The sequence below is a fragment of the Hyla sarda genome, chromosome 5 (genome assembly GCF_029499605.1).
Source record: "Hyla sarda isolate aHylSar1 chromosome 5, aHylSar1.hap1, whole genome shotgun sequence".
NCBI lineage: Eukaryota > Metazoa > Chordata > Amphibia > Anura > Hylidae > Hyla > Hyla sarda.
In genome coordinates, this window is record NC_079193.1 from 302,630,329 (window position 1) to 302,652,599 (window position 22,271).

Below are 22,271 nucleotides of genomic sequence, written 5' to 3' on the forward strand. Positions count from 1 at the left end.
GTGTGGCCCATAGATGGCAATGTCTGTGGAGCGGAAATCTGCCAGAACATTAAACAAGTTCAATGATCTGGCGCAAAGTCTGCCTTGAAATCTCAGTAGTGTGCACTGTGCAGCGGAATCCCATTGCCAGCAATGGGACTCTGCTACACCGGAATTTCAAAATAGAATTCTGCCCGGAAATTCCGTAGTGTAAACCCGGCCTTAGTATGGCAAGGCAAATAGATAAAAGACCACAGGATAGATATGTAAACATGCACGTAAGACCAAGTTACCATACGACTCATAAAGGATAGCAACTATGATGCAGACACCCAAATCAGATGGTAAAAAAAAAAAATCTTAGACTAATACAAAACTATTTATGAAACCACGTGTGGTGCCATAATCATACATACCCACCCCAACACACGTTTTGCTGGGAGCTTCGTCAGAGGGCTTCCAGCATAACATGAGTTGAGTTGGGTATGTGTGGATATGGTACCACACGTGGTTTCATGAATAGTTTCACATTCATCTGTAGGATTTTTTTGATCGTTATTTCATTTTTGTTACCATCTGTTTTTGGGTGTCTGCAGCATAGTTGCTATCTGCTATCCTTTGAGTCCTATGGTAACTGGATATTACATATCTATCCTGTGGTCTTGTATCTATTTGCCTTGCCATACTTACGTCCAGTTGGTGTCCTAGTGTCCATTTATTTTGTTTAATTCAGTTGTATGTATATATGTTACATAACATTGTCATTGTATAGAGTTTTATTGCAGGATATAGTGGGCCTTGGTTATTATAAGGGTATGTTCACACTACGTTATTCCCGCGGAATTCTGCAAACGGAATTACGCGCTGTGAACATAATCAGTGTGAATGGGTTTCCGCGAAACCCGTTCACACTGTGCAATTTCAGTGGCAGACAATTTCAGAAATTGTTCAGTGCAAAGAAAGAACTTTCTTTGCATGGAAGTCCGCGAGCACTACATAGCAGTCAATGGTGACGGTGCAGTGCTTCGGAATTCTGCAAGTGGAGATTCCGTTCAAACTCCGTAGTGTGAACATACCCTAACTAGTCAGAACTGTCTGGACGTCCATATATTTTATGGCATTATAACTGCAGCATTTCTCTGGGAACTGGAACACCCAGTTGTAATTTTGTATTTGAAGGTCACTAAAGGATATTTTTGAGTATAAGGCAGGGGCTATGCAGCGATTTTTGCAGCAACTAAGGAAAGCAGAAATGATCGTACTGCGATGGATTTCTTGTGACTGTCAAGTTGAGGCCACTTGTGACTCCATTTGCTTTGCTTAGCTGTGATGCAGCACAACTCAAGTCACGTGACCCCTGTTTTGGAGAAAATCACTGTGTCGCCCCAATCTTAGCTGTAGATCTCAGGAAACCTATTTTATCTAGTGTATTGTCAACTAATGTATGACAACGATCTTGACAAAATTCTCGGCATGTCAACATGGCCTTTATAGCTGCTTGGCTCTACGTATGTAGTAGGCATAGTTTTTTTTTTTTTTTTTTTTACTTTCCCTTTTTAGATATAGTATTTAAAAGGCTCATCAGGGCAATACCTGTCTGTATGATAAGGCATATGGACACCATAACGCAGCTCTTGCTATGGCAATTTATGTATTAAAGGAGTAGTCCAGTGGTGACTCAGTGGCGAGCAACTTATCCCCTATCCTAAGGATAGGTGATAAGTTGCAGATCGCGGGGGGTCCGACCGCTGGGGCCCCCTGCGATCTCCTGTACGGAGCCCCGACAGCCCGTGGGAAGGGGGCGTGTCGACCTCCGCACGAGGCGGCGGCCGACACGCCCCCTCAATACAACTCTGTGGCAGAGACGAAGCGCTGCCTTCGGCAATCTCCGGCTCTGCCATTGAGATGTATTGAGGGGGCGTGTTGGCCGCCGCTTTGTGCGGGGGTCGACACCCGCTATCTGGGCCGAGAGCCGGGGCCCCGTACAGAGAGATCGCAGGGGGCCCCAGCGGTCGGACCCCCCGCGATCTTAAACTTATCCCCTATCCTTAGGATAGGGGATAAGTTGCTCGCCACTGAGTCACCACTGGACTACCCCTTTAAATAGGCAGCTAGTCATCTGCATGACCCCTTTGTAATACTACAATTTTCCCAGTAGCAGGGTAAAAGGTCAATAAAATTAGTCAGTGTCTATCATGTTTTAAAGATAATTTTTTTTGTGTGTTCTAAATCTAATAATCAGACACAATGGCCCTGATTTACTAAGAGTGGAGTGTAGGTTTCTTTGTGGGTTTTAATTCCTTACAATTTCCCCCCCACAGTATTTACTAAGCTTTCCCTACATTTAGCCTTTTTTACACATGATCTGATCTGTAGGATTTTCTGTGGAAACCTTTGTAAATATTACCACACCCCATTTTGTGACAGACACACCCCTTTTTGGGATTTTCTCAGTAAAATTAAGAGTTGGTGGGGTTTTTTCATTTCTGGCGCAGACAAAATTCTGACGCCGATAGAATTGTCGCAATGAGACAGAATTCTGACGCCGATAGAATTGTCGCAATGAGACAGAATTCTGTCGCAAATTCTGGCGCAATACGCCTGATTCTGGCGCATAACCTGACAAAATATGTCGGGTTAACAATAGTAAATCAGGGCCAAAGGGGAGATTTATCATTAGGTGGTAAAGCAACCTTTCACTTGGCAATTGTAGCGGTAATGTATTTTAGAAGCGCACCTTTTTACGTTTGGGCACAATTTTTTGTGCACTGCGTGACATTTTGGCGCAGGTGTAAATTGTAATTTTGCTGGCTTAGGCCTCTTTCACACTATGAAATTGTTCCGTTTAGGAACTTCCGTCAGAAGTTCCGTCACTATATCAAGGAAAACCAGCCGTTACAAAACCCCTGACGGCTGTGACTAAATTGCATTGCAGCCTATGGGGATTTGTAACTGCCCGTTTGCACCCGTATATGCCCGTAATTCATTACGGACGTTATACAGTGACGGGACATCGTGGCGGAAAAATGACTGCATGCATAATAATGTTGTAGTTTGCATTATTCTTGGGTCTGTGGCGTTTTTGTTTGAAATGTGGCGTGCTCCATGTATGGTGTTATATTCTTTACCCCACCATGCCACATCTTACTCTTCTCGCCCTGTGGACGGCTACCTTGTGGTCAGCAGTGAATTAGACCGACCGGTTTCTGTGTGACTAAAACTATCTATTACACTAATATGAGGGTTGGGTGAAACGTTCATAGCACTAAGCACACCCTCCAATTTGGATACCTTTGTAATAAGCCTACAGTTTTTATGTAGCATCCCTTAGGTGTGAATACCGTGCTCACACCCACTTGTTATTTATTTGTTATGGAGCAGGGAGAGGTTTAGGAGTTGATAGAAAGTAATTGTTTTCTCTTGTAATAATCTGGTAAATAGGCCTGTGTGTTTGTGTGTCAGGTTTTGATGTAGCTTTCTGCAGCTACTAAGGGGTTGGTGAGGATAATCTCTATCACCTGGGGATCCGGTTCACAGTGACTAGACCCCCCCCTTACCCCGGGAGCAGCAGGTATACCTTCACTGCCCTGGATAACCATAAACTTTACCATGAACCCCTTTATTACCTTAGACCACCATTTACCCCTAGACTATCTTACTTACTTTAGGTTTTGTATATATTCACGGTCTGTGGAAAGGTAGAATACAGGCAGCTCTTGGGCTCCTTTCACACTATATATAGATTTATCAAACTGTGTGAGAGAAAAAGTGGAGTGATTTACCCACAGTGACCAATCACAGCTCAACTAACGAGCTCTGGTAAAGTGAAAGCTGAGCTGTGATTGGTTGCTGTGGGAAAATAACTAAAATTTTTCTCTCACACAGTTTGATAAATCTGGGCATATATGTTGCTCCGTTTTGAAGATCCATTACAACGTCCGGTTAAGAAAACCCTTAAAAACGGCAGTTACAAAATCCCATTCAAGTCTATGGGATTTTTTGATTATCAGTTATAGCCCGTTATGAATAAAGGACGTTATTTGTGATGGGAGAGAAAACGTTACATGCACTCATTTTGTTCTGTCACAAATAACCTCCGTTATTCATAACGGGCTGTAACGGGTGATAACGAATAATCAAAAAATCCCGTAGACTTGAATGGGATTTTGTAACGGCAGTTTTTAAGGGTTTTCTTAACGGGACATTGTAACGGGTCTTTAAAACGGAGTAACATATAGTGTGAAAGGAGCCTTAGGCTGGGTTTCTTTTTCTTCTGCTTTTTTTTTCCTGCAAAAATGATACCTCCCCCCCCCCCCCCCCCCCCAAAAAAAAATAAAATAAAGCTAAAATCACTGCATTGCCTTTTTTGGCGTACCGAGGGGGTGTGGTCGTGACCGTGACTTCACGATCCCGGCTACCACACCTAGCATTCTAATCGAACGCCGGGTGCTGCACAGAAATTGCGGGGCTCCCAGCGGCAGGACCCCTGTGATCAGACATCTCATCCCCTATCCTTTGGATAGGGGATAAGATGTCTAGGGGTGGAGTACCCCTTTAAGTGGCCATACAAACATGCATATTATGGCTGTGTCTTTACAAGCAGTGGCTAAGCATGTGCAATACAGCAAAATACTTCCTTATTGACTTTACATGAAGATTGATGAATGGGCCCTATCATGTGCCGCTCCATCTGCACAGTAGTGTATGAGCATCTGATACATGGATCTGGCCGAGACAGTAGGGGACAGCAAAGAATTCTTGGACTTGTAGTTGAATGATGACTTTGTGAAGGTCGCCCTGCCTTGCTGGTGCAATAATTGGAGCAGGAATGCGCCTGCTGTATACTAGGTAAAAAAGATTGGGTCATCTTTCTATTACACCGGAAAACATATTTATTATGGGAGTGTTGGAAATTCATTGTGCAACCAAAATACCCCTTTAAATAAATCCTGCACGGCTGGAGTTTCACTCTCGCAGCAGTCTCACCAGTCGACACTTAGTCATACCTTGGGGAGGGAGAAATTATCCATAATGATCTCTAAGATAAAATTATCGAGTCTGTGTGAATGAAGTGTGTGTATGTACAGGATCTGTGTCTGCTCATTCATTGCCACTTATGAGAGAGGTGTTGTGTGTGTGTTTCTTTTTTTAATCTTATGAGAACTTCTTTGGGTTTGTACAGTCAAATCCCCTTCGAATTTATCCCAATAAATGCAGAATTCACCTCTCATTTAGGTAAGAATTCCCACCTGCTGCACACTTTGACCCTTGAGAAGTATGAGATCCTAGTTGGTACGTCTGATAGAGAATGTGGGTGGTTGGGTGGGAGCCATGTGGAGCGTCAGTAGAGAGTTCATGGCCCGGTGAGGGTGGATTTTTTTGCAGAAAAACAGAGTTGTTTTGACAAAAGGCATTTGGATTTCTGCAAGTTTTGCCCCGATGAATGAGGCAGACGCAGTAACTTTTGCTAAAAATTGGCTGTGTCTCTGTCGTCCCTTTATGGTTTGATGTGGCCTGAGTTCTCTTACATAGTTTTTCGGAATTAATAGCATCCAGCCTTTGTCTGCTTGACAGATTGTTCAACGTATGGTTTGATTGGGAACTTATCCCCTAACTTGACTCATTCAGACAGCATCCATTCATTTCTATGGGCATGCCAGAGATGTCGGAGTGCTGTACTCTGGTATATTCGGCGCTCCCATAGAGTGGAGCATGTGCCGTCTGCAGCATGCGTTCTCTCTGAGAGTCGGGCCTTGTTCTGGAGATCCCAGTGGTCGGACCCCCTTGATCAGACAATTATCCTTTATCCTGTGGATATAAGATAAGTTGTGTTTCAACAGACAACCCCATTAAGGGTACATCCACACATACTATGTTCATTACGGATTTGCTGCTACAGATATCCTGCTGTTAAATTGAGGTCAATAGGTAGTAAAATCAGCAGTACCGGATACGCAGTAAGATATGCACCAAAATGTGGCACGTTTGACCCTACCCTAAGGATATATTTACACGTAAAGTGTCATGTGCATTAGGGATCGACCGATATCGATTTTTTAGGACCAATACCGATAATCTGTGGAGGTTAGGGCCTAGAGCCGATAACTTACACCGATATTCCGTATAAGCGGGCGCTTTAAATCAATGAACTGCAGCTGCTTTTGCGGTGCAAGAAACCGCCGTCGCCACCCGCTTCTCTCCCCCTGCCTGTCTGGGGGACCTCCTGAGTCCTATCACATGCACCGCCCCCCACCACCACTGCACCGCACTGCACCCCCCACCACCACTGCACTGCACCCCTCCACCACTGCACAACACCACCGCACCCCAGCCCCTACCCACCGCATCGCACCATGCACCCCCCACCACCACCCCGACCAGAGACCGCCGCTGCCCGATTTCAATGATCCCGTACAGTGAACGGCGTGAACGTAAAAAAAAAAAAAAAAAAAATCCAAAATTGCTACTTTTTTCATACATTTTATTTAAAAAAAAATTATAAAAAATGTATTAAAAGTTTTTTGTATGCAAATGTGGTATCAAAAAAAAAGTACAGATCATGGCGCAAAAAATGAGCCCTCATACCGCCGCTTATACGGAAATATAAAAAAGTTAGAGGTCATCAAAATAAAGGGATTATAAACGTACTAATTTGGTTGAAAAGTATGTAATAATGGGTATCCTTTTAATCGTATTGACCCTCAGAATAAAGAACACACGTCATTTTTACCGTAAATTGTACGGCGTGAAAACGAAACCTTCCAACATTAGCAAAATTGCGTTTTTCTTTTTAATTTCCCCACAAAAATAGTGTTTTTTGGTTGCGCCATACATTTTATGATATAATGAGTGATGTCATTACAAAGGACAACTGGTTGCACAAAAAACAAGCCCTCATACTAGTCTGTGGATGAAAATATAAAAGAGTTATGATTTTTAGAAGGCGAGGAGGAAAAAATGAAAAAGTAAAAATTTAATTGTCTGAGTCCTTAAGGCCAAAATGGGCTGAGTTCTTAAGGGGTTAATGTAAGTCGCGTGTGACTGCAAGCTGCTTGAAACTTCTATGGCAATCGGTGCCCAAGTGCGCTTTGCTGTTGCACAACATATGTTGCCAGGTAGCCCTAGCCTGAAGATGCAAATCTTAGTCTGACAGCGGTCCGATCACCTACGGAACTGTTAGTTAAGACCTGCAGTTTGGCTAGATATATATACACAGTGGTCCCTCAACACACGATGGTAATCCGTTCCAAACGGACCATCGTTTGTTGAAACCATCACATGTTGAGGGATCCGTGCAATGTAAAGTATAGGACAGTGGTCTACAACCTGCGGACCTCCAGATGTTGCAAAACTATAACACCCAGCATGCCCGGACAGCCGTTGGCTGTCCGGGCATGCTGGGTGTTGTGGTTTTGCAACATCTGGAGGTCCGCAGGTTGTAGACCACTGGTATAGAAGTTGTACTCACCTGTCCCCGCCGCTCCAGACCGTCACCGCTGCCTGGGATGTCACCTTCCATCGCTGTCGCCGCGTCCCCGAGGTGTTACCGACGCTCCGGTAAGGCCTCTGCTTCCCCGGCATCCTTGCTCTCCGTCGCCTCCATCACGTCGCTACGCACGCCGCTCCTATTGGATGACGGGACGGCGTGCACAGCGACTTGATGACGTTGATGGAGAGCGCCGACGATGCAGGGGATCCCGAAGATGATGCGCCGGAGCCCCAAGGACAGGTAAGTGATCGTCAGCGGACCACACGGGGCACTGTAAACGGCTATCTGGTGGCAGCTGAAGCAGTCTGCGCTGCCGGATAGCCATTAATGCGATTGCCACGACATACAAAAGCATTGTATGTAGATGCTGCCTTCAACATGCCATGGCCATCGCCTGTTGAAATTATCGTATGTCGGGGCCATCGTAGGTCGAGGGGTCACTGTGTATATATGTATATATATATAATATATAGTGTCGAGATTTTTTTTGCTATTTGTGATGCTTTTTAATGGAGGTGATCATGCTGGAGTAACGGGCTCTAGTAATTTATGGGTTCTGTTCTCTCAGTGTATATCAGCTTCGATATTGTGCATTGTACTGTTTAGTTACCACATTTTATTGTCCTGCAGGGGTTTTTACCCCTCCAACCCCCCCCCCCCCCCCCCGCAAACATTTTGCTACTTGATTGCATCTCTTGTCGTTGAACCTTTTGTCAAAACGTAATCAAAATTTACAGTAAAAAAAAAATAAAAAAATAACGGAGGTGATCAGTGGCCATGATGTTTATTAGACTGTGCAGTCATCGTGTTCACAGATGTAAGTAGCCATAAAAGTGCCTATGATCATATATAAGCCTTATGGCACTCTGTGACCTAATATCTACATGAGTGTGTGTAAATATACTTCAGTGACTACTTTTATATTCCTACCATGTGGCAGATATGTTGTAGGAATTTCTGTGGGTGGAAAGTTCCTCCAATCTGAATGAGATTGTTTTCACACAACGTGCATGAAATTTTCTGCAAACCCCATACAGAGGCATGGATCAGACGCAGAATTTCATGCAACAAATTTACCGAATATGAATAAACTCTATGGGGGAGATTTATCAAAACCTGTCCACAAGAAAAGTTGCCCAGTTGCCCATAGCAACCAATCAGATTGCTTCTTTCAATTTGCAGAGGCCTTGTTGAAAATGAAAGAAGAGATCTGATTGGTTGCTATGGGAAACTGGGCAACTTTTCCTCTGGACAGGTTTTGATAAATCTCCCCCTATGTTCACATACAGTTTTTGAGCAGTAAAATGTGAAAAGAACATATATTTTGACTTACAGCAGAGTCACACGTCCTTCATTTTGCTGTGTATTTGCTGCTGCATATTTTAATAGCCATTGAAGTCAATGGGTAGCAAAATCAGCTGCAGAAAACACAGCAAAATCCAGTAGGTGGGACCCTACCCTAAAATAGTAAAGATTTTGTTGAGCTCAATGGAAAAACAGACATTAATTCCCATTCAGTAAAATTGAATGGCCATATAGTTAAGTGCAAGGTCTATTTATTTTATTATGATTGATTTTTTTATTTATTTTATTTAATTTATTTCAGCTGTTTATGGCTCAAAAAACTTTTGGCCACTTTTATCATTTGAAAAAAAAAATATAGCTTCAGTAACCTAATAGTAGTAAAAAAAAAAAAAAGTCTGAAATATATTTTTCAAAAAGATGCCTGCATTTTTTTGCATGAAAATTTTCTGTTTTCTAATGCTGAAAATACCAGCCATACAACTGAGGGTGTATTATTTGGCAGAAAATAAGACTTTGTATATCTTTATTGCTCAGTGTAGTATAAATACACTGCTCCAAAAAATAAAGGGAACACTTAAACAACACAATGGCCCTCAACCTGAGTGTTGTGCAGGTTTCTTTATGGGTTTTAATTCCCTACAATTTATTTTCCACGGTATTTACTAAGGTTTCCCTATATTTTCCACTTTCCCTACACTTTGCTTCTTTTACACATGCTCTGATCTGTAGGGTTTTCCTCGGCTCAAATCCACCACATTTTCTGTGGAAACCTTAGTAAATATGTTGTTTTTTTTGTAAAAAATGTCGCGAACATGGCCCTTTTCGGAGACCAGGCCCCCTTTTCCCCGGTGGCCATGCCACTTTTTCTGGTTTTCTTGGCAAAATGGAGGGTTAGTCGGGGTTTTTTCAATTCTGGCACAATGCGACAAAATCTGGCGGTTTGCCACAGAATGCGACAGAATCGGTCAGGTTTGCAATAGTAAATGAGGGCCAATGTAACTCCAAGTCAATCACACTTCTGTGACATCACACTGTCCACTCAGGAAGCAACACTGATTGACAATCATTGGTCTTGAGAAAGCGCTGTTTGATAGCAAGAAACCGGCCCATTGGCCAACCTTTAACCTGACCTGACTGCAATAAATTCTACACATTGCTGCAAGATCGTGAGTGCCATCTCTTCTTTCTTACTACATACTGATTGACAATCAATTTCACATGTTGTTGTGAAAATGGAACAAACAACACGTGGAAATTATAGGCAATTAGCAAGACACCCCCAATACAGGAGTGGTTATGCAGGTGGTGACCACAGATCACTTCTCGTTTCCGATGCTTCCTGGCTGATGTATTGGTCACTTTTGAATGCTGGCGGTGCTTTCACTCAAGTGGTAGCATGAGACGGAGTCTACAACCCACACAAGTGGCTCAGGTAGTGCAGCTCATCCAGGATGGCACATCAATGCGAGCTGTGGCAAGAAGGTTTGCTGTGTCTGTCGGCGTAGTGTCCAGAGCATGGAGACACTACCTGGAGACAGGCCAATACATCAGGAGACATGGAGGAAGGCTATAGGAGGGAAACAGCCCAGCAGCAGGACCGTTACCTCCGCCTTTGTGCAAGGAGGAGCACTGCCAGAGCCCTGCAAAATGACCTCCGGCAGGCCACAAATGTGCATGTGTCTACTCTAGAGCTGAGCAGTATGACCAAAAATGTGTCACGGTATTTTTGTAAATTATGGCGGTTCCACTGTATTTAACTGTATTACCCCCCCCCCCCCCCCAATCATCTTGTGACCCGTGGGTGCTGCTTCTCTCCTCTCCCCCCACCCAAACCAGTTTATCAGCCCAGCCTTGCGCTGTCCCCCGCATCAGGGGACTAATCCTATGTGACCCGCAAGCGCTGCCCCCCCCCCCCCCCCCAAATAATTAGCAGCCGCTACGCTGTACTGTACTATCCTGTGCCCGGGCTGCAAAAATAAACAAAATAAACTTTAACTCGCCTTCCTATGTTCCCCCGTTACCGGCCTCACGGTCCAGCGATGTGAGCCTCATGCTGCTTCCTGGGGATGGGAACATCACAGAGCAGTCAGCCTATCACCGGCAGCAGCGATGTCCCGCCTTGGCCGGTGATAGGCTGAGCACACTATCATGTGAGAAGCCGGCCGGCTCCTTACATAACAGCTCGCTCAGCCTATCACCGGCCGAGGCAGAACATCGCTGCTGCCGGTGATAGGCTGTCGGCTCTGTGACGTTCCCATCCCGAGGAAGCAGCAAGAGCAGTGGAGGGGCCGTGAGGCCGATACCGGGGGGAACGTAGGAAGGCGAGTTAAAGTTTATTTTGTTTATTTCTGAAGCCCAGGCACAGGATAGCACAGTACAGCGCAGCGGTTGATAATTATTTGGGGGTGGGGGGGGGGGGGGGGGGGAGAGGCAACTCTCGCGGGTCACATATGTTTAGTCCCCCGAGGTAGGGGACAGCGCAGCGCTGGGCTGATAATTCATTGAGGGACAGCGTGCTGCGGCTGATAATTCATTAATTCGAGGGGGGGGGAGGGGCCCAACCGGTATTGCGGTATAGGAAAAATTCATATCATGCAGGAAAATAATTTCGGTATTCGGTATGAACCGGTATACCGCCCAGCACTAGTCTACTCAAACGGTCAGAAACAGACTCCATGAGGCTGGTATGAGGGCCCGACGTCCACAGGTGGGGGTTGTGCTTACAGCCAAACTCCGTGCAGGATGTTTGGCATTTTCCAGAGAACACCAAGATTGGCAAATTTGCCACTGGCGCCCTGTGCTCTTCACAGATGAAAGCAGTCTGGAGATGCCGTGGAGAACGTTCTGCTGCCTGCAGCATCCTCCAGCATGACTGGCTTAGCTGTGGGTCAGTAATGGTGTGGGGTGTTGCTTAGCCCACCATGTGCTTGCAAGAAGTAGCCTGACTGCCATTAGGTACCGAGATGAGATCCTCAGACCCCTTGTGAGACCATATGCTGGTGCAGTTGGCCCTAGGTTCATTCTAATGCAAGACAATGCTAGACCTCATGTGGCTTGAGTGTGTCAGCAGTTCCTGCAAAAGGAAGGCATTGATGCTATGGACTGGCCTGCCCATTCCCCAGACCTGAATCCGATTGAGCACATCTGGGATATCATGTCTCGCTCCATCCACCAAAGCCACGTTGCACCACAGACAGTCCAGGAGTTGGTGGATGCTTTAGTCCAGGTCTGGGAGGACATCCCTCAGGAGACCATCCGCCACCTCATCAGGAGCATGCCCAGGCATTGTAGGGAAGTCATACGGGCAAGTGGAGGCCACACACACTACTGAGCCTCATTTTGACTTGTATTAAGGACATTACATAAAGTTGGATCAGCCTGTAGTGTGGTTTTCCACTTTGATTTTGAGTGTGACTCCATATCCAGACCTCCATGGGTTGATAAATTTGATTTCCATTGATAATTTTTGTGTGATTTTGTTGTCAGCACATTCAATTATGTAAAGACAAAAGCATTTTACGATTATTTCATTGATTCAGATCTAGGATGTGTTATCTTGGTGTTCCCCTTATATTTTTTGAGCAGTGTATGTTGCTTCCTGGTTCCTAATATTAGAAGGTTAGATGAGGGGGTAGCGTATTATTTCACTGGTACATGGTATAGAAGGCTGTAGTACAATTGATCTGTAATCCGGTCTCTCTAATGGGTGGACGAGGTGTAAAAGTGTTCCCAGCCCTATTGGTTGTATGTGAGTGGTGGCGTTTAACCTGTTCTTTGCTGTCAGGCATGGTTACATAAGGCAGCAGCAGTAGCAGCAGTTGACTGGTGCCTCCCCCACCCCCAGCCCTTCCTCCAGTGCCTGCACCCTGTAATGTGAATCTAGAGGCAGATGTAGGAGGTGGGGCCCATGTCTCCCAATCAGCTCAGTGACACTGGCACATTAGCTCACAGCTTAAAGCCACACAGCGGAAGGAGCATTTCTTTTATTTTATGTATCATTAATATCCTATGTGTGCTGCAGCCTGTGCTGCTCCATGGAGCCTGGGGAGTGTGCGCTGTGCATGCATCCCTATGGGGCTGGAACCTGTGTGTGGCTGCATCCAGCCCAACTCTGCTTAAATCCTCTTAGCTCCCCTCCCTCAATCTGCTTCTTAGCTCTGTCTCCCTGCCAGGGTCAGTAATAAAAGGTACTAGTAGTTGAAGATGGAGCCTTTTTTTTCCTATGCAAGGGATATCTGGACTCCGGCCGACAAACAGTTAAAGTCCTAAAAGGTACGTTGTTGTCACAGCAGCCTATGATGCTTGCGCTGTAGCCATGAGGCCGGTGCTGGTTCCTGACTTTGTAGGCTGACAGTTACTGCTCTGTGTTACCCCTGCCCGTCCGCCGCCTCTCCAAGTGACCAGTCATTGAGATAGTTATGTATATTGGGTACAGGGAAAGGTTTGGCCTGGTCTGAAGGCAGGGAGGTGGGGGTTAACATGGAGAAATATTTGACCTCATTACATATGGATGGGAACTACTGCTCTCGGTGTGCACCACTGCTGGGGATACTTGTCCTATGTTACATTTTGCTTACCCTTATTTATTTATTTTTTATATTCTTTGAGCGACCTTACATTTTATGGGAACATTCACACATAAGGGATCCGCTCGGGATTTGATGATGCAAATTTCATGTTATGGATTTAATGCTGTGTTCTGCTGTTTATCTGTATTGATTCAATGCCATGAAATCTGAAGAAGATACTGTATGTGTGACTGTATCAAATATTTATCAATTATTGTTAATTATATTAATATAATAATAAAATAGGCTGTGGGGAAAAAAATATTTAGTCAGCCACCAATTGTGCAAGTTCTACCACTTAAAAAGATGAGAGGCCTGTAATTTTCATCATAGGTTATAACCTCAACTATGAGAGAGAGAGGATGAGAAAAAAAATCCATAAAATAACATAGTCGGATTTTTAAAGAATTTATTGGCAAATTATGGTGGAAAATAAGTATTTGGTCAATAACAAAAGTTCAACTTAATACTATGTTATATACCCTTTATTGGCAATGTCAGATGTCAAACGTTTTCTGTAAATCTTCACAAGGTTTTCACACACTGTTGCTGGTATTTTGGCCCATTCCTCCATGTAGATCTTCTTTAGAGCAGTGATGTTTTGGGGCTGTCGCTGGGCAACACGGACTTTCAACTCCCTCCAAAGGTTTTCTATGGGGTTGCGATCTGGAGACTGGCTTGGCCACTTCAGGACCTTGAAATGCTTCTTACGAAGTCACTCCTTCATTCCCTGGGCGGGATGTTTGGGATAATTGTCATGCTGAAAGACCCAGCCATGTTTCATCTTCAATGCCCTTGCTGATGGAAGGAGGTTTTCACTCAAAATCTCACGATACATGGCCCCATTCATTCTTTACTTTTACATGGATCAGTCGTCCTTGTCCCATTGCAGAAGAAAAGCCCCAAAGCATAATGTTTCCACCCCCCATGCTTCACAGTAGGTATGGTGTTCATTGGATGCAACTCAGCATTCTTTCTCCAAACACAAAAAGTTGAGTTTTTTTTAACCAAAAAGTTCTACTTTGGTTTCATCGGACCATATGACATGGATCATCCAAATGCTCTCTAGCAAACTTCAGACGGGCCCTGACATGTACTGGCTTAAGCAGGGGGAGATGTCTGGCACTGCATGATTTGAGTCCCTAGCGGCATAGTATGTTACTGATGGTAGCCTCTGTTACTGGTCCCAGCTTTCTGCAGGCCATTCACCATGTCCCCCCGTTTGGTTCTGAGATTTTTGCTTACCGTCCTTGTGATCATTTTGACACCACGGGGTGAGATCTTGCGTAGAGCCCCAGATCGAGGGAGATTATCAGTGGTCTTGTATGTCTTCCATTTTCTAATTTCTCCCACAGTTGATTTCTTCACACCAAGCTGCTTGCCTATTGCAGATTCAGTCTCCCCAGCCTGGTGCAGATCTACCATTTTGTTTCTGGTGTCCTTCGACAGCTCTTTTGTCTTGGCCATAGTGGAGTTTGGATTGTGACTGTTTGAGGTTGTGGACAGGTGTCTTTTATACTGATAACAAGTTCAAACAGGTGCCATTACTACATGTAATGAGTGAAGGACAGAGGAGACTCTCTTAAAAAAGTTGTCTGTAAGAGCCAGAAATCTTGCTTGTTTGTAAGTGAACAAATACTTATTTTCCACCATAATTTGCAAATAAATTCTTTAAAAATCGGACAATGTGATTTTATGGTTTTTTTTTCCGCATTATGTCTCTCATAGTTGAGGTATACCTATGATGAAAATTTCAGGCCTCTCATCTTTTTAAGTGGGAGAACTTGCACAATTGGTGGCCGACTAAATACTTTATTGCTCCACTGTATATGTATGTTATTGTTTAATAATATATACAATATTTAAAGTGGTACTCCGGTGGAAAACATTTTTTTTTTAAATGCCAGAAAGTTAAACAGATTTGTAAATTACTTCTATTAAAAAAAATCTTAATCCTTTCAGTACTTTTTAGCAGCTGTATGCTACAGAGGAAAATCTTTACTTTTCAAATTTCTTTTTTGTGTTGTCCACAGTGCTCTCTGCTGACACCTCTGACTGAGTCAGGAACTGTCCAGAGCAGCATAGGTTTGCTATGGGGATTTTCTCCTGCTCTGGACAGTTCCTGATACAGGCATCAGGTGTCAGCAGAGAGCACTGTGGACAACACAAAAAATAAATTAAAAAAATATTTTCCTCTGTAGCAAACAGCTGCTAAAAAGTACTGAAAGGATTAAGATTTTTTTTTATTAGAAGTAATTTACAAATCTGTTTAACATTCTGGCACCAGTTCATTTAAAAAAAAGTTTTCCACCGGAGTAACCCTTTAATTCGTCCATTTATGATGCACACTTGTCATCATCTTTGCGAAGGCCCCCTCCCTTAGAAGACCATGCTCAATACAGTTATTGCTGGTCATTTTAAAGAGGTTTTTTTCTGTACAGTGGTACAGTATTAATGGTTTAAAGAGGACCATTGTATGCTGAAACCGTTGTATCTTGGGACCATAACTCTATGGAAAACTGGTCATTGGATCTGAAGCCCCAAAAATAGGGAGCAACTTATTTGGGCTCAGGTAATCAGCAGTACAGGACATGTAGTACCATACTGTAATGTAGAGGGTTGCAATTGGTGCATGCACTTTGGTTATACTGGTATGTTACCAGTGAAATACCCATTCTGATTGGTCAGTTCTGTTGAGATGTTCTGTTGTATGTTGAGTGCGGTCTACAGTTACAATGGTCCCTGAAAGACCATTGTATGTTGAAAATATTGCAACCTGAGGCCTTTGTTAATTGAGGTGCCACTGGATATGTATCACTACTGTACACAGGCTCTGCTCTGTACACATTAAATAGTGAAAAATAAGTTTGAGCCCTTAAATGTGAGATCTTATAAAAGTAGTGCGGTACACCATAGGATAATGACTGATAAAAAGGGTGCAAGAAATGTTCTCAACAATCTAGGACAGTGGTCTCTAAACTGTGAACTTCAAGCTGCTGCAAAGCTACAACTCTCAGCATGCCCGGACAGTCAACTACTGTCCAGGCATGCTGGGAGTTGTAGTTTTGCATCAGCTGAAAGTACACAGTTTGGATCAAGATGATTTTGATGGATCATGAACATGCTCGAGTACTATTGCAGAGCCTCCTATATAAAGAGCCACAATGATCTAATTCCTCCTCCTAGAACACACGAGGGATCTCGCACAGAGTGGCCTTCTCATGCCGGAGACAGGGAATTAAAAATTGCTTCTTTGGGAAGCAAAAAATGAAGCAAAGGCTTAATGAAGTCTCCCTGTAACATATGGTCTTTCCCCCACCACTTCATCTGCCGGTGTAAATCCTGTTAGTCTCGCCATAAACCCAATCCTTGCAGACACAGAGCACAACCGTAGACGTGATCGCACTGTTTCTGACAGTCGTGCTGTGTGTTAGAAGACTCAAGGTTTTTGTTGTGTCCTTTGCGCTCGGCTCTGCTTTACTTGAATCCAGGGCTCTTGCATAATGTTATAGTGTTTACTTCGCTGCTCTTATTCTGTTACCTTGGCTACCTGTTCAGTGCAACCAACAGACGTAGGTGATGGTAACAAAAAATATTGACTTTACTGCTCCTTCGTGCTACTTTGCTTTATTTTTTATTCTGTTAAAATGTGTTGGGTCAGAAAATGTAAAAAGTAGAAAGATGCTGCCTGAGGCCTCCATGTTATAGTTGTTTTCTATTGATGTGTGGATTTTTTGGGTCGTCAGACAGGTTTCTAAAATGCAGGCTTACATCCATCCCTAGTTTATTATATAGCCGTCCATGTGCTGGAATATACGGTAATTGTTAAAACCCCAATCACTTTTATTTGTAGCTTTTTTGTTTATATTGTTTCTTTTTTCCCACCTTTTTGATTACTTTTTTTTAGTTATTGCATATTAAGTCATTTTGTAAAGTAGAGTAAAATGTTGATTTGGCAAATATACTTGTACATTTCAGTGAAATAACAAAGTTTTACTGCTATTCATAGGGTATACTTTCTCTTTTTTTTTTTTTGTCTGTTTTACACGAGCGTATGGATATATGTCCATGTACAGATGAAATACCATCAGTGTTTCCTTAGTTTTGCGTCCACATTTCTGTAAAGTAATTACTAGGAATGATCCAAGTTAACAATTGCCAATACTTTATTTCTTTAGTCATGTGACAGCAGATGGGAATCTATACCCAACTGACGGACTGCCAGTCATCTGGACCGTCCCCTGAGAAGGCAGCTGACTCTCCATGCATTCATTTGTATCATTGTCTTTAACACCCCCCCCCCCCAGAGTCAGGTGGGTAGGGAACCTCCTATTAGGTAGGTGCCCCTATTAAGTAGTTTCCACCCAAAGCAGCCTCTTTAAAAGAAAATAATAAAAACATCCCACTCACCTCTCTGTTCCAGACCTGAGGCCTCTACATCCTTCACTCGGTTAGTGGTGCAGGGCCTTCTCCTGTAAGCTGGAGTGGTGCAGGGCCTTCTCCTGTTTGCTGGAGTGGTGCAGGACCTTCTCCTGTTTGCTGGAGTTGTGCAGGACCTGCTCCTGTTTGCTGGAGTTGTGCAGGACCTTCTCCTGTAAGCTGGAGGGGTGCAGGACCTTCTCCTGTAAGCTGGAGGGGTGCAGGACCTTCTCCTGTAAGCTGGAGGGGTGCAGGACCTTCTCCTGTTAGCTGGAGGGGTGCAGGACCTTCTCCTGTTAGCTGGAGGGGTGCAGGACCTTCTCCTGTAAGCTTGAGGGGTGCAGGACCTTCTCCTGTAAACTGTAGTGGTGCAGGACCTTCTCCTGTTAGCCGGAGTGGTGCAGGACCTTCTCCTACCCCACTCCAGGTAACTATGAAGAAAACTCAGCGTGAGGGCATAGGGAAGATGAGCAACATTTTTATTTTATGGTCTGTGAGTATCAGGCACAAATGTCCAGGTAAATGATAATAGGCTCTCTTTTAGATAAGAAGTTTAACTACCTTTAAAAAATTATGCAAAATACAGTATAAATACAGTATTTTAATCCATCTCCACAGATTATAATGGATATTTCCATCTGAAAAAAAACAATGAAAGTAGCATGTACAGCATTTTATTTTTTTAGTAAGGATGTAAAAGCAGCCTTAGTGGAACGCCTTGTGCCATCACTGTTGCCACTGACTTTTATGCGTAGGTCATTTAGCAATGATGCAAACAATACATAAGATATAGTATTCTGAAAGTGTCATTGAAAACCTGGAGACGCATAGGTTAATTAGGGACTCATTGATTCTCAGGATTAGTGGGGGTCTACAGAGATCTGACCTTTACTGATCATAGAGTAATGGAATGCCCTATAAATATACTGAAACTTAAAGGAAAACGGTCACTCATTCACCGGCACTATAACCCGATACACCTGGTTATAGTGCGGGTGAACAGGAGGCCGATGCGGGTCTCAAACTGCTATACCTACCTTCAGTCTGGAGCCCCGCTCCTCCAAAGGTTCCCCTCTTCCAGCGCTGACTTGTGCTTTGAGGCACGAGCCCTCACCTGACCAGCCCTTATGAATATTTAAATCCAGCCAGTGGACCCGCCTCAAAGAGCAAGTCAGTGCTGGAAGAGGGGGACCCTCGGGGGATCGGGGCTTTGGACTTCAGGTAGGTATAGCAGTCCGAGACCCCGCATCGGTCTCCTGTTCACCTGCACTATAGCCTGGTGTATGAGGTTATAGTGCGGGTGACCTTTTCCTTTAAGGTGGGAAAAAAATAGTCACTGGAAAACAAAAAAAAAAAAGGCCAGGTTCACGTAATATTTTTTGTATCCAATAGTATTTTTCAAAAACATGGTCCCCTGCTTTATTAAGTCCAATAAAGTAAATGTTTACCTGTGGAAAATGAACCCAGTGTAGTCACTGGTAGACTACATTTGTTCCGTTAAACTCAATGAACCTACCTGCTGTCAGTATGTTACGGTATACAGTCATGGCCGTAAATGTTGGCACTCCTGAAATTTTGTAGAAAATGAAGTATTTCTCACAGAAAAGGATTGCAGTAACACGTCTTTCTATACACATGTTTATTCCCTTTGTGTGTATTGGAACTAAACAAAAAAAGGTAGGGAAAAAAAGCAAATCGGACATTATGTCACACCAAACTCCAATAATGGTCGGACAAAATTATTGGCACCCTTTACTTAATATTTGGTTGCACACCCTTTGGAAAAAATAACTGAAATCAGTCGCTTCCTATAACCATCAATAATCTTCTTACACCTCTCAGCCGGAATGTTGGACCACTCTTCCTTTGCAAACTGCTCCAGGTCTCTCTTATTGGAAGGCGCCTTTTCCCAACAGCAATTTTAAGATCTCTCCACAGGTGTTCAATGGGATTTAGATCTGGACTCATTGCTGCCACTTCAGAACTCTCCAGCGCTTTGTTGCCATCCATTTCTGGGTGCTTTTTGACATATGTTTGGGGTCATTGTCCTGCTGGAAGACCTAAGATCTTGGACGCAAACCCGGCTTTCTGACACTGGGCTGTATGGTGCGACCCAAAATCCATTGGTTATCCTCAGATTTCATGATGCCTTGTACACATTCAAGGCACCCAGTGCCAGAGGCAGCAAAACAACCCCAAAACATCATTGAACCTCCACCATATTTCACTGTAGGTACTGTGTTCTTTTCTTTGTAGGCATGGTTCCGTTTTTGGTAAACAGTAGAATGATGTGCTTTACCAAAAAGCTCTATCTTGGTCTCCTCTCTCCACAAGACCTTTTTCCAGAAGGATTTTGGCTTACTCGTGTTCATTTTGACAAAATGTAGTCTTTCTTTTTTAGGTCTGTGCCAGCAGTGGGGTTCTCCTGGGTCTCCTGCCATAGCGTTTCATTTAATTTAAATGTTGGCTGATAGTTCGTGCTTACACTGATGCTCCCTGAGCCTGCAGGACAGCTTGAATATCTTTGGAACTTGTTTGGGGCTGCTTATCCACCATCCGGATTATCCTGCGTTGACACCTTTCACCAATTTTTCTCTTCCGTCCATGCCCAGGGAGATTAGCTACAGTGCCATGGGTTGCAAACTTCTTGATATTGTTGCGCACTGTGGACAAAGGCAAATCTAGATCTCTGGAGATGGACTTGTAAACTTGAGATTGTTGATATTTTTCCACAATTTTGGTTCTCAAGTCCTCAGACAGTTCTCTTCTCCTCTTTCTGTTGTCCATACTTAATAGACACAATAGACATAGAGACACACAATGAAGAGACTAAGTGAACTTCTGTCCTTTTTATCTGCTTTCAGATGTGATTTTTTTTATATTGCCCACACCTGTTACTTGCCCCAGGTGAGTTTAAAGGAGCATCACATGCTTGAAACAATCTTATTTTTCCTCAATTTTGAAAGGGTGCCAATAATTTTGTCCAGACCATTTTTGGCATTTGGTGTGACATTATGTCCAATTAGCTTTTTTTTCCCCTCCCTTTTTTAGATTTAGTTCCAATACACACAAAGGGAATAAACGTGTATAGCAAAACATGTGTTACTGCAATCCTTTTCTGTGATAAATAGAAAAATAACAGGGGTGCCAACCTTTACGGCCATGACTGTAAATCCTTTTTTGACGAGGTATAAGGATATGTTCTCACTGAGGAATAGACAAGGAATACGGTTAGTTGTCAGAAGATTCTGGTATTCTGCCAATTTCTCACATATTTTCAGTGCGGAATTCAGAAGGTTTGATCAGGAAATGCTGACAGGAAGTTCAGTGTGACACATCAATTCTGCTCAAAACTGATGTTGTCAGAAGATATAGAGTCTTATTGACTTAAATAGCTTTTAATTTTCTACTGTGAGAGTAGTAGATGCATGGAATAGCTTTCCTGCAGAAGTGGTAGCTGCAAATACAGTAAAGGAGTTTAAAGTTATCCACCATAAGGTGATTTTAATATTTGCCTGCCAGACAGTAATGGACATGCTTAGCAATGATCTGTGCTTTTATTGGGGCTAAATGGCCTTGTTGTGAGATTACCATAATGCTGTGGATATCTTTTTGAATTGGCTATTTCCTGTTGGAGCTTCCTTCTTCAACTACAAATCCCATGATTCCTTGTCTGTGTGAGGTCACTTTTCTCCCTTCCACACATTAGCCATCTCACCCATTAAAGCAAAAATGAGCTGCATTTCATGCAAAAGACCAGTGTTTTCTAACCAGGGTGCTTCCAGCTGCTGCAAAAAAACTATTAATTGCAGAATGACCTTCCTCCCACCCAGCGGTCGCTCCACCCATTGAAGCAGGGCAGGCTCCCTGTCATCACCTGACTAGTGATGTAATGTCTCGGGCCACACTGCAACCAGGGAAAACCGTAACAGCATTTTTAACAGTATATATAAAAAAAACGAAACAACAGTAATTTTGTAAACTGTTAAAAATAAACTTTAGGGCAAAAATCACAGAATTGCGCAACCACCATGAAACATAGGCCCAGACACTATATTATGAACTCCACTAGCTTTACAGCCTCTGTAGCATAGTCAAATACAAGATTGGGCCAGGGACTATTCATGCTATTTGCTCATGATCTGGAAAGTTCCTGACATGGACTGAAGTGGCAGCAGAGAGTACTGTGGTCAGACTGGAAAGAACTACACAACTTCCTTTGGAAGATACAGCAGCTGATAAGTACTGGAAGGATTAAGATTTTTTAATAGAAGTAATTTACGCTTCTGTATAACTTGGCACCAGTTCATTTGAATCATTTTTTTCCACTGGAGTACTCCTTTATCCATGTTAGAAGCCCCTATGTAACCACTGTGATCAGACATCTTACCCCCTATCCTTTAGATAGGGGATAAGATGTCTAGGGGCAGAGTACCCCTTTAATATATTTGGCCCTTGAAGCTAGCTTATCAGATCAAGGCCTCATAGCCAGATCAAGTTCATAGCCACAC

The 22,271-nt window shown here is 43.5% G+C and overlaps 1 protein-coding gene across 7 annotated transcripts in view; it reads left to right on the forward strand.

Annotated features, from left to right (window-relative positions):
• NCOA2 (nuclear receptor coactivator 2) overlaps positions 1 to 22,271 on the forward strand; it is a 255,534-nt gene that overhangs the window by 83,521 nt on the left and 149,742 nt on the right. Inside the window, exon 1 of one of the 7 annotated variants that reach the window (XM_056522107.1) lies at positions 9,859 to 9,939. The exons of 5 other annotated variants lie outside the window; for them this stretch is intronic. The gene's annotated coding sequence lies outside the window, so the exon portion shown is untranslated. Of the gene's footprint in view, positions 1 to 9,858; positions 9,940 to 12,648; positions 13,046 to 22,271 lie in introns of those variants that run through there. One more of the 7 variants, XM_056522106.1, reaches the window with a different exon arrangement.